The sequence below is a fragment of the Schistocerca nitens genome, chromosome 1 (assembly GCF_023898315.1).
Source record: "Schistocerca nitens isolate TAMUIC-IGC-003100 chromosome 1, iqSchNite1.1, whole genome shotgun sequence".
NCBI lineage: Eukaryota > Metazoa > Arthropoda > Insecta > Orthoptera > Acrididae > Schistocerca > Schistocerca nitens.
The window spans coordinates 1,140,751,027-1,140,764,208 of record NC_064614.1 but is presented as its reverse complement, the minus strand read 5'-3'; positions in this window follow the sequence as shown (position 1 = coordinate 1,140,764,208).

The window sequence follows — 13,182 nt, the reverse complement described above, 5'->3', positions numbered from 1 at the left end:
CTGGCCCTCTTTGTGCATGATATACAACAGGCTCTAGATACCGTCTCCCAGGTTAATGCCATATTTCTCAACTTTCGAAAGGCGATCGAATCGGTTCCACACTGTCGCTTGCTACAAAAATTGCGCGCTTACGGTCTATCCGATGTCGTATGCGGTTGGATAGAAAGTTTTCTAACAGACAGGGAGCAGTATGTCGTCCTGATCGGGGTGACTTCAACAGAAACAAGCGTAACTTCAGGTGTGCCCCAGGACAGCGTCATAGGTCCTCTGCTTTTTACGATTTACATAAACGATCTTGTTGATGATATTGACAGCGGTCTTAGACTGTTTGCCGATGATGCTGTACTCTACAGTAAAGTAGTATCACACGAAAATTATGAACAAATCAATGAGGATTTGCAGAAAATAAATGCATGGTGCAATGACTGGCAGATATCTCTCAATATTAGTAAGTGTAATCTACTGCGTATAACAAGGCTAAAATCCCCTTTAATGTATGAATACAAACTAAGGGCCCCGTCTTTGGAAGCGGTAACGTTCGTCAAGTATCTGGGTGTGACTATTCGAAATGATCTCAAATGGAATGATCAGATTACACAAGTAGCGGGTAAGGCGAACTATAGATTGCGGTTTAGTGGTAGAATCCTGAAGCGATAGCTTACAATAGGTTAGTTCGTCCAGTCTTATTCTTCGTCTGTGTGGGATCCTTACCAGTTGGGTCTGATTCAAGAGACTGAAAAGGTCCAAAGAAGAGCGGCAAGATTCGTGACTGGTACATTTAGCCATCGCGAGAGCGTTGCAAATCTCATAGAAAGTTTGAAGTGGGACACACTTGCAGATAGACGACGCACTAAAGGGAAGGGGCTGCTCACTAAATTCCGAAATCCGATCTTCACCGAGGATGTAGAGCATATATTGTTACCACCAACTTTCAAATCGGGCAATAATCACCATTCAAAAATAAGGGAAGTAAGAGCTCGTACTGAGGCGTTCAGACAGTCGTTTTTCCCTCGCGCGAATAGCGAGTGGAACAGACGGGGGGAAATATGACTATAGGGCGAATTGTGCCGTCCGCCACACACCGCTTGGTGGCTAGCGGAGTATATATGTAGATGTAAATGTAGATGTAGTAACTGTAATTTAATTTCAGTTCCTTGGATTGAGAAGTTTACTTTACAGATCTACGTTTAACTAAAATTTATTGAAACATTCACTACACTGGAACGTGATTTAATGGTACGTCACAGAAATAAACAAAACTAAACAGTTAACCATATTAAATTTACGGTTCCTTCAACGTCCACAGTGGAGTGTTATAAAGAGACCAAACAGCTAAGGTCATTAGTCTCCTATTCATCGCTTCCCTCCTCAGAAGCTGTGCACCCAGTCTGTCTGCGTATGAAGTAAATTCTCTGCGCAAGGATGAGACACAATTCTAAATGTTTGCGTATCGTGTATCTGACATGGGGAACCCACCATAAGTCGCTGTCTGATAGAGTCGAAACCTGGTATTCTGAAAGAAGGGTGAAAATAGCGATACCAACGCTCAAGAGTTTTCGAGAAAATGACGTTGAATTTTTCGACACGGCTTCATCAGGCAACTAGCGCATCGTAAAACTGCACTGCGTAAGATAATTAAAGGATCACATATTCGAAAGCCCGTAATTGTCTCCCCCTGAGACACGTAAGTTTTACATGTGGCTCAAAAGTGCCTACAACCATTCTCTATAATCGTGCAAAAGTGTAGCGCCCCATGACTTCACACTTCAGCTGGGCGACGCTCCAAACAGCGGGGTGTCGACAGATACGAAAAAAGGCGACGGCTCAGAACTTCATATGAGCTGTAAGGTATGTTAATGATGATATGATGTTACACAGGCACCACATAGCCGCGACACCTACCGTAAAAGTCACGCATTTTTCTTATGAGTGGGCGAGGAAAATGTATCAGACGCACCGCCACTGAGAATCGGCGCGAAAAGGCCTCATGGAAGGAATAAAGGGCGTCACTGAAATCTCCCCTTCCCTTGGCGCATTGAATCCCACATATTTCGCTTTCGAAAACGGTAGATCGCAGTCCAATGAGTAACAGGACCACGTTCTTGACAAATCTGACCACTTCTACCTCCCACTGGTCGTTTTAGCCCTACTATAAGAACACTGTGGGGCTGCAAAACCACTGAACGTAATCTCACAACTCTGGAATGAAAGCACTTTTAGCTGTGCCACAAAGTGTGGAACCACTAGGGACTGTTCGAAACCGTTTAACGTAATTTGACCTCGATCTGAAGTAGATAGGTGTTTTTTTTTTTGTTTTTTTTTGTACCTCTTTTTGGTGACCTACTGGGCATGATGACGGGATGGCTCGGAATTGGCACATGCATGAATAAAGATCACTCAGTCCGTCAACATCCTCGGTGTCACGTACGCACCTTTGTTTAGCACGGCGGAAATGTACGTGTAAGAAACATCGACACGAATTCCGTCTCGCAGATGCTCTAGCGCCTGATGCTTAGGCAACCCGCTCGGCACGCATAGGTGAAGTTTGCCTACCTTCAGGTGATAATGCAACTGCGAGAGTGAAATGGTTTCGAAGTTTCTGACAGCTACATTTCAACGTGCTCGACGTGACTAACGCCAAGAGCTTTGTCGAACTGTGTGATCTTAGAGTGACAATTAGTCGTTTTATTCATGCACGTGCCAATGCCGAACCCTCCTGTAATCACGCTGCAAGAAGACACAAAGAAGCGAGTGAGGGATGAAAAAGCAATCAAACTTTCCTGCTTTGGATCACGTTCAAATTTCATCAAATGGTTTTGAACAGTCCCTAATGATTCCACACTTTGTGGCACAACAAAAGTCGTTTATGCTCCAGAAGGGTCAGATCACGTTCAGCGGTTCTGCAGCTCCGCGATGTCCTTGTAGTAGGGCTGAAACGCCCAGTGGGAGGCAGCAGTGGTCCGATTGTCAGGAACGTCGTGCTGTTGCTCATCGCACTGCGTGCTATAGTTTTCGATGGCGAAATGCAGGCCGCTGTGACCGAGCGGTTCTAGGCGCTTGAGTCTGGAACCGCGCAACCGCTACGGTCGCAGGTTAGAATCCTGCCTCGGGCATGGATGTGCGTGATGTCCTTAGATTAGGTTTAAGTATTTCTAAGTTCTAGGGGACTTATGACCTCAAGTGTTAAGACCCATAGTGCTCAGAGCCATTTGATGGCGAAATGTCTGGGAATCAATGCGCCAAGGGAAGGAGAATTCAGTGAAGCCCTCTATGTCTCCCAATAAGCCTTTTTGAGCCGCTTCTGATTGGCGGTGTGTCCGAAACGTGATTTCTACCCCGGGTGTCGCTGTTCTGACCTCCATCTCAGAGGAGTCAAAAGAACGGGTATAATGCTGGTATGAGGGGGTGAGGCGGCCTTCCCGTCGTTCGACAAGCCTACGGTTGGCGCTCATCATATTTGTGGTGACCTTGAGTGCCAATGTAACATCACTAACCTACCTTACAGCTCATATGAAGTTCTGAGCTGTTGCCTTTCTTCGCATCTGTCGACACTCTGCTGTCCGAAGCAAAGCCCAGCCGAAGGGTGAAGTCATGGGGTGCAACATCACAGAGGAAGGCTGCAGGCATCTTGGAACCAAATATCAGACTTAAGCGTCTCAATGGGAGAAAATTACAGGCTTTCATAAATGTGATCCTTTGACCGCTTTTCGCAGAGCGGTGGCCGTGCGGTTCTAGCGCTGCTGTCCGGAACTTCGGGGCTGCTACGGTCGCAGGTTCGAATCCTGCCTCGGGCATGGATGTGTGTGATGTCCTTAGGTTAGTTAGGTTTAAGTAGTTCTAAGTTCTAGGGGACTGATGACCTAAGATGTTAAGTCCCATAGTGCTCAGAGCCATTTGAACCATTTTTTTTTCGCAGAGTGAGTGAGATAAATATGTTTTGTGACATCGAAAAATACAGTGCAATTATTGACAACAGAAGTAACCATTTCAAATCTTATTAAAATAGACTGTTTTATCACAAATCTTATATAATTTATACAATTAACAATAATCGAAAATTAAAAATATTATTATTATTACTATTATTATTACAGGATTAATTAATAACAGCATCATGTTGTATTCCTGTCATCCTCCGCCAAGTTTCTTTATCCAGCGCATCTTCCTTGATGCTGCGATGTTCCATTGCTCCATTTATGTGGTCTGTCCACGAACGTCGTGGTCTTCCGCGCTTACGTCTGCCGGTTGGTTTCCATTCATAAACCTTCATTAGCCACCGATGATCTGGCATTCCCATCATATGTCCGTACCATTTTCTTCATTTTCTTTCAATTCTCTCTATAACTGTATCATTTGCCTTCATTCTAGCTCTTACTTTATCATTAGTTTTTCTTACGATTCTTGATATTCTTTTGAGAAGATAACATCATTCTAGTAATTCAGTTATTGCTTTGTACTTTACTTGCGCGCTTCAAGAAAGCGGAGCATTTCTATGAACATTCAAAGCATAAAAATTTGGAGCACCACGAGCAACCACACTCCCATTTTTGGTGTGAATATCATTAGGAAAATAAACCCGCGATCTGACCATAATTCCGCACACCGAAGCATTTTATCGACAGGCCGAGCCTGCAGTTCGTTATATATCTATTCTGCTTGTGATTTCCCTACGCTGTGGATGAAAGTAGGGCACTTCTGTAATCTGAGAATGTAATTCCTCAATTGTTAATAAAAATGTACGTCCCAGAGTTTACACAGGGACATACACTTTTCCGGAATTGCTTTTAATGTACACGTCGGTATTTAGATTTCATCGACAAACAGCGCATCGTATAAGGAGGAATCGTTTGGCCCACTGCTCAATAACGTACAGAAACGGGTCCATTTTTACGTAAGGTCGCCAACATCCACAAAGTTCGAAACGGGTGGTGATATTGCTACAAATATAGATCGAACTGAATTGCAATTTTATCTACTCGTGTAGAGAAAGCATTACACTTCTTCTGACGCCACATCCACTACGTATAAATGTTCCCTTTAGCATGGAATACGTGTTTCAACTCGCATAGATCTCGTTTCTTTACGCACATTTGCCTGATGGGTACGAATACAATAACCACCTCAGTCTGTGGACAAGTTGTTACGCACTCTATCTTTTGTCATGGCGCACTACTGAGAAGAGAATTGTACATCGTTTACTCCTGTCCTCTATGAGTATCTTACAGACTTGCCCTATGAACATACCGTAATACGAATAGTGATGGAAGATCTAATGTTTAAGATTATCAGATGGTCTGTTCTTTCTTGTTTATAAATTGTTTATAAATCCTGTTATAATGCACAGAACAATTTTAGAATGTAGCTCCACCTGCTTTGAATACGTTACTCGGGATGCAATAATTAGTTAGTTACCAATTGTACCTGGACGTCTCCTCATTGAACGAATATCTCTGTTTGGCTGCAGATTATTAGTGATTACAATCTACTAAAAGTATCTACGCTTACTGATGTAGCAGGCGTGCAGGGTTTAGAATGGACCTCTGTCTTCCGTCTCGGTGTCGGTTTAAGTAACACCGTTCTGAGAAAACTATAATAAAATTTAAATGTAGTAAGAGCAGATGATATTTGTAAATTGTCTGTGCTCAATTTTAAAGTTAAATACTGATGAAGTGTCCATGTCGTCAAAATCCAAAACCTAGCATTTTTTGTGTGCATAGCTATATGAACTATAGTGAATGAGAAGCCTTCTTTGTTTGAGTATATGTGTACGGCCTTCGATTTCTTATTTGATCGTGTAAGCGGTAAAATACGTACAGCTGGATTGTTAAAATTAAAAAAACTCGACTAGTAAAAATATTGCGCTGTGGTTCGAGATTAAAAGTATTTGTTATAACTCTTGTTGGGACAAATGAGAAACACTCTTGGGTAACATACATTGAACTTTCCATAAATGGTATACTGCAGCTTAATAATTACTAATTTCACATTAAATAATCTTACCACACTGCACATTAGCCTTGACTGTGTGACAGAAATACTAGTTCATAGTTGACATAGTACTGAACCGCACAATAACTCTGGGTTCGGTGTGGTGCGGTGGTGGGGTGGGTGGACTGCTGTGGACTGCTGTGGGGTTGTGAACCACTGAGGGCTACGGCGGGACGAAGCCTCTCCGTCGTTGCTAGGTCCCCGGTTTAATACACAATACATAACCTGTTGTTGGACGCCTTTCATGCCACGTATTCACAGGTGACTCAACAGACATCAAAGAATCTGTAGTCACTTCTGTCTGCTGTGGTAGTGCATCATTGGGTGGAATCTTTGCACATCTGTGCTTTGTCGTAAGCTTGGTGACAGAATCAGTTCGCGAGGTAGCGTGATCGGCAGACAATATGGGAATTTTTGACTGGATACTCTTTTTCTACCTGCTACCATGAGGATGTGCTGATCTGTTAAGCACAGTCACTTTCTCTTGTGATAATGAAATGAATGCACTGAAGCGATATCGTTCTGGTTTCGTGAGACCGTTGCTGGGTTTTACACCTGCAATGCATTTACGTGATTGTACATTATGTGGTTTTCCAGATTATATTTCTTTCCGCGAGATAATTTGCACCCTTCTTTCACCACTATGTCTTTGTTCGCAATCACGCCTTTTTTTACAACGTGTGTGAACCACTAACTTGCTTTTATTCAGTCATTTAAACGTACGATATACTTATCTCATTGCTCCTTAACTCATCGAATAATATTTCTGGTGTTAATGTTAATGTATGGTGATTTTCGTTGTTTCGTGTACATGGATGGTCATACAATGACACGTGGCCAATTGAATGGAATTTGTATATCAAACTTCAGACGTTTGTCTTCAGATATTAAACAACACGTTTAATGCGAACATGATAGGAATTCCTTAAGAACTTATTTTCAATCCCCCTGACCTTCGCTCAAGATAATCTTCCTCGTGTTCCATACCTCCATATGTCTTCACTTAAGAACTGCGTTCTCGAATTAATACGTTATCTTTAAAAGTCTTTGAGGCCGACATGGAATTATCAGCTTTAAGCTGTGATTAGAGATTCATTTAAACATAATTTTTTTTTGCAATTATACATGGATGTCGAACTTCAGTACACGTGTTAACGGAGGACAGGACCGGAGACTGAGACAAATTTCTACAATTACACGCGCTGGGTCTTTCCTGTTTACTACGTGTTGTAGAATACAGAGAACAAAAGCATTTACTTGGCACGAAATACATATACAAAATATTGTTCTTACGCTTCTATATTTAGTAAAAGTATGTTGCCTAGTGTAAGGATTATAGTTTCAGTTTCGTCTGCGGTTCACTCTCGGCATTCCACGCTTTAATTACTCCATTGCCCGTTGATAAGCTTCTTACAACTACGAAACTTAAAAATAAAGGTATTCGATAGCGCCTATTCATATACGCGCCATAATTTATATAAAGGAATAATGTTTCAAGGCATTACATCTATAGATTCCTATGAACTCACAAGTTAAAGTAAATTGTAGTGAAAGTCTTTCAAAGTTAAAATTCAAGACTAATCGATAAGCAAATTAATACATGCAGCGCGTTGGCCGTACCTATATGTAACAGTAAATCTTTCATCAGCTCTTTCTCCATTATCTTATTCGAGATTTATCTGTTGTCATAAGTGTAACCACCCTTCCGACGTTCGGCATTTATCTTCTATGAACCAGTATTTCTGTCACATTGTCAACGCTATCCATGCTCTCCACATAGCTATCTGTTTCTGATTCCTGTCCTTTATGTCATCTGCTAACCTCACCGCATTATTCACCGCTCTTCTCCGGACCAGTCAACTTCTACTGCAGATTTGGTCACACCTGTATAGCCACCACACACTTCTGTCAGATGTCTTTACTCACATTCGACAAAAACGTAATACAGAAATCAATACATGCATTAGTAATTAAACTGCCGTTACTGTAATACAGTAAACATATTTCTTACGCTAAATTTGTAGTTTCCTTAGATATAAGGATCTGAATCCAGTACTCTTGTCTATAAAAAATAAATAATCTTATGCTGGCTTTTATGCGTTCCACAACAGAATTGCAGAAACCACAAAAAAGCAACGAACGTATATCTATTTTAAACATCTCTTTATTCTGCCCGTTCCGTGGACACATAGTGCCACGCGTTCCATACCAATAAACTATTTTTCCTGAAAAATAACCAACAGCCTTATAGCTTCACCCAGCACTGGCAGTGCCAAAGAGGACGTTGGTGCAATTTGAAAAAGAAGAGGAGAATTAATTCCAAACAGACTCGCTGTTATATCCAGACATGATTTTCTTTTTTCATATTCCTCTGGGTTCAGAGATATTAGTGTTTGATACACTTGTTAAACTAATTCTTCCATGGATGAAGCGAAGTTAACAGTACCTAGTTTTGAAGTAAAAGGGAGTCTGAGAAGAAATACGTGAGTGAACTGTGGCACGTTTCTGCACCCAGAGGAGATAAGCCACGCTTAGCGCGTGTGAAGTAATTGATGAACTCAGTTTCATAAATGGATGCTTTTATCATTTGAAACTTTGTCTCTAAAGTGAATTATTTACTCTACGGCGAACTATTAACCTTCCATCAACTTTATCAGTGAGAATGCTTCAGGATGTAAATAAAAGAATATCGTACATGTAGAGTTTGCAATGGAAACTTAATAAATTTAGATATATCTTACTCTGTTTGCTGATGCTATCGCACCGCTTGAAACGTCTCTCAAATATTCACCATCAAATATAACGGTTATACTATTATTAGTGGATCTCATGTTATGGGATACTTGCATTTACAACGGTTGAAACAAGTTATCAGCACGGTAAGTATGTTCTCTGCCGAGTCGACCAGTTATTCAGCAGGAGTTCATTACAACTGCTTTTTGCAGGTCATTTAGACTCATCATAGTTTCTTTCAGAATCAGGTTGGTGTCTAATTTACCATTAACTAGTATCACGTACGTAAACATTAGCTTTCAAATGGCTTTAAGTTCATCTGTCAAATCCCTGTATTAGGGCACCCTCCGTTACAAATTGTATGTGTTGGGTACACTATTAACAAAGTGACTTGCTCAGTATTGTTGGTCATTGTTATGAAAGAAGGAAGAAAGGTTAGAATTTAATGTACCTTCGACGCCGAGGTTATTGCAGACAGAGCACAAACTTGTATCGGAGAAATCTATGAAGAAAATTTGCCTTTTTATTTTAAAAGGTACCACCCCATCATTTGACTCAAGTGATTTAGGGAAACCACAGAAAACTTAAATCTGCATTGCCGGATGGGGATTTGAAATCCAGTCTTTTCGAATGCGAGTCCGATCCATTGCGCCAATCACGCTCGGTAATAATTGTCATATCAGATCGATGGCAACTGATTGTTATATAAGTTACTATACCGTAAACGAGAAAAATGTATCTGTACTATGGAGAAGAATCTTCCTTTAACCAATAGTACTACTGCCGTAATTTCTGGTGCAATATGCTGGTGACTTCATTACGCTCACTCAAATATTCTGTGGGTGTCGTAGTGAAACACTAAAAATTTTCCGCTATTTGCGGAGCGAAGTAAATGTCCTTGACAGAAGCGAAGAGGAGTAATGTCTGGACTTCCAATAACAAGAAAATATTTTTGAAAAAGAAAAGAAGATGGATACGTTAACATATACTTTAAGAGTAAAATGACGATGATCATACCACGAAGGGAATTTTCCGAATGAGACGGAAATCGGTAGATGTGATGTCCATGCAAAAAAAAATGATAATAGTTTCAGAAACATTGGATGATTCATTCAAGACAGAAAACTTCACGAACCGAGCAAGTCAACAACGCGTTGGGCCCAGGATCATTGTGCAAGAATTTTACAAAGCATGATCATGTTGTGGTGGTAGGTGGAGCGGGAAATCGCATTGATGGGGATGAGGGCTACAATATTGAGAGTGGTCTGATAAAAGTAGCATCTGCAAAGAACCATATAAATGTCAGGTTGGTTCCTGCTTCATGAGGTATGATCGGCCCAACTGAACAACTCTGTCAGGAGGATCAGTAAGGATCAGCGGCTTCGGGCAGCTACTTTGTCTGCCATAGGTCTGGTTCCTGTTGATGGAATTGACAGGTGGGACTTCACAAGACATGATCTGCGTCTCAGTAGGAAAGGAAGGGTAAACTGGCTGGGATGGTAGCAAAATCTTTAAGAGGAGGCACTGAAACTCACTGGAGTACCTCTTTTTTAGGCTAAGGTCAGTGTTGAATGATTCAACATTAAACGAAATTAAGCTTAATGAGAAGCTTAGACAGGCAGGTAATATAGATGTTAAAATATCACAAGATGCTCATACGAGAACAGTGAAAAATAATGTTAGTATGTCACAAGATTCTCGTAAAATCACAGTGAAAAGTAACGTCAGTATACTGCATCAGAATATAAGGAACAAAGTAGATGAGCTTCATATTTGTTTAGAAGATTTCTAAACTGAGGGTGGAGTAGATGTACTACGTCTCTCTGAACATCATATAGTCACAGACACGGAAAAGATAAATATAGGCGGATATAAGCTTTCAACACCTGTAAGTAGACACTATGGAGAGAGGAGGAGTTGCCGTATATCTTGAAATCTGTCATAGGTTGGAAAAATTTATGTGTAGAGCAACATACAGAAGTACTGCGTATGAGCATAACTAAATAATGGTGCTTTCATATTTGTAGCCGTGTATAGATCCCCACTGGGAAATTTTCAGCTATTTTTCAAAAACTTGTATTCTTTGTTGTGCTATCTTTCAGACTGAGGGGAGCAAATCATTGTCTGTGGGGATTCCAATGTAGATTTTCTGAAAGAATCCGACAGAAAGCTTGACCTTGAATTGTTACTTGGTTCTTTCAATTTGACGTTAGTTATTGATTTTCCTATTCGGGTGGTACAGGAAAGCAGCACACTGATAGACAATTTTTTCATAGCACAAAATAAATTTAATCAAATAAAAACTTTTCTGTTACGAATGGTCTGTCTGATCATGCTGCACAGATAGTTAAAGTATATGGCATATCTCCATTCAATAATGCAAGATAGTCCTCCAAAATAGTGCATCCAATTAACGATTTAAGAATTGAAAATTTAAGGGAAAGCTTGCATCAGTTAGGCTGGGATGAAGTGTACAGGGAACCTGACGCTAATTTAAAATTTAAGCTATTTCATGATACCTTTGTCAGTATATTTGAAAATAATTTCCTAAGAAAACAGTGAATATACGAGTAAGAAACCATCTAAAAAACCATGGCAAATGGAAGGGATAAAATTATCTTCCAAACAGAAAATGGGAAATGCATCTTATAGCTAGAAGGAATAATGATCCGGAAACAGTGAGACATTATAAAAACTACTGCACTGTATTAAGAAAAGTTATTAAAAAGTCCAGAAGTATGTGCATTATGTCTGAGAGCAGCACCAGAGAGTAGTACCATTTGAAACCTGGTTGGTAGGTACTCAGAGAGTGCAGAGAATAAGGTTACAGTTGTGGATGGGGCCGAAAACAGTTATTGTGAGTTGCAGAATCAAACACAACTTTATTTTTCTAAGAACCATTTATTTACACATTGCTTTAAAAGATCACAATTAGACAATAGGGCTGAAAGCCTAGTTAAAGAAAACTTGAGATGCTTCCTCGGCTGAGGGCCGAAAACCTCACCAAAAACAAGAATGGCTGTAGGCCTGCCTTAGAAATCAAAATCAATTAAAAATAGAAGGTATTTAAAAAAAACATGCAATTGAAAACAATTAGCGGTTGAAAGCCTACACTTTACTTCTAAAGGACAACTATAATTAAAACCCATTAATAAACAATTTTTCTAACCAAGAAATTTCTTTTTATACAACAGAATGGCCAAAAGTCTATTTAAAGAAATATTAACTTATTGCGCGTCTAAAGGCCACAAGCAAATATGAAACCATGGCTGAAAGCCTGAACAACAAGTCAGACGAACAATTTAAAATAAACCCCTTCCTTCTTATTAAAAATTTTCCTTTAAAGAATACACACAGATGAAGGCCTTATTAAAAGGGGTTCACGTAATTCCTCAGCTGAAGGCCACTCATAACATATCGAACAACTGGGGACCGGATTACATACAGTTTCAGATAGAACAAATTTTAAGGGAATTTTTTTTAAATAAAAACAATCTTCAAAATTTAAATTTAACATGGCTGAAGGCCTTTATGTGAAATTTAAAAGAACTGAATTAATACACGGCTGAAGGCCTCGCAGAATACTTCAAACTAAACTGCAAATCACAATGTAAAACAAACAGAACAAGTGGTGCTCAGAGCTGTTCCAAGGGGAAGGTGGGGAGTTACAGGCAGCCAAGAGTTGAAGTTAAATAATCGGATGGCAACACAAACTAGGGACAGCCGAATGACCGAACAATAATTTAACCAGTTCCCTTCCATCCGACCAACAGCACAACAATGGAAAATATCGGCCGAGGACGAGGATACGAACAGCACTACATCTTCAGAAATTGGCGTCTAAAAACGGCCAAGGGAACGATAACCACTATAAGCAAAATATGAACGAAACAATTAAAAAGCTGTTGAACTACTCACTGTCCCTGACAGCATCAACACGACGAGGAAAGGCACACTGCCGGAAAACTATACTAACGACAACAGCAGGTAACTGGGACGCTAACAGCCACAGGGTAGAAAATACCTCTAGTGTGCTTCACTGGCAAGTAACAGTCAATTTTATAATTAATCACAATATAGGAAGACAGATGCAAGATTTCGCCGACTCCAACACATCGTACGTTGCTGCTCGTCTGAACGGCGCAGGAAGCAACAACCCGCAAATGAACAAAGAGATGTCACAATAGTTGAGGTTTCATAACAGGTTAACTGATCTGTAAACTTCAGCGTCCAGGTTCGGTGGGTAACGAACTTTGTCGCTCTCGCAGCTAGCGCCTCACGATCCGACAGCACGTGCACACCGCGACTGGTGCTGGCCTGGCCGCGCACCGCGGAGACTTCCCCGCTGTTCCGTCCCAACCGACAGACCACCACACGCACCACCAACACCTAGGAATACTAGTGGTCACACCCAAGATAGTACGACAGTACTAGTATCGATAAGCGCTGCTGCTGCCACTC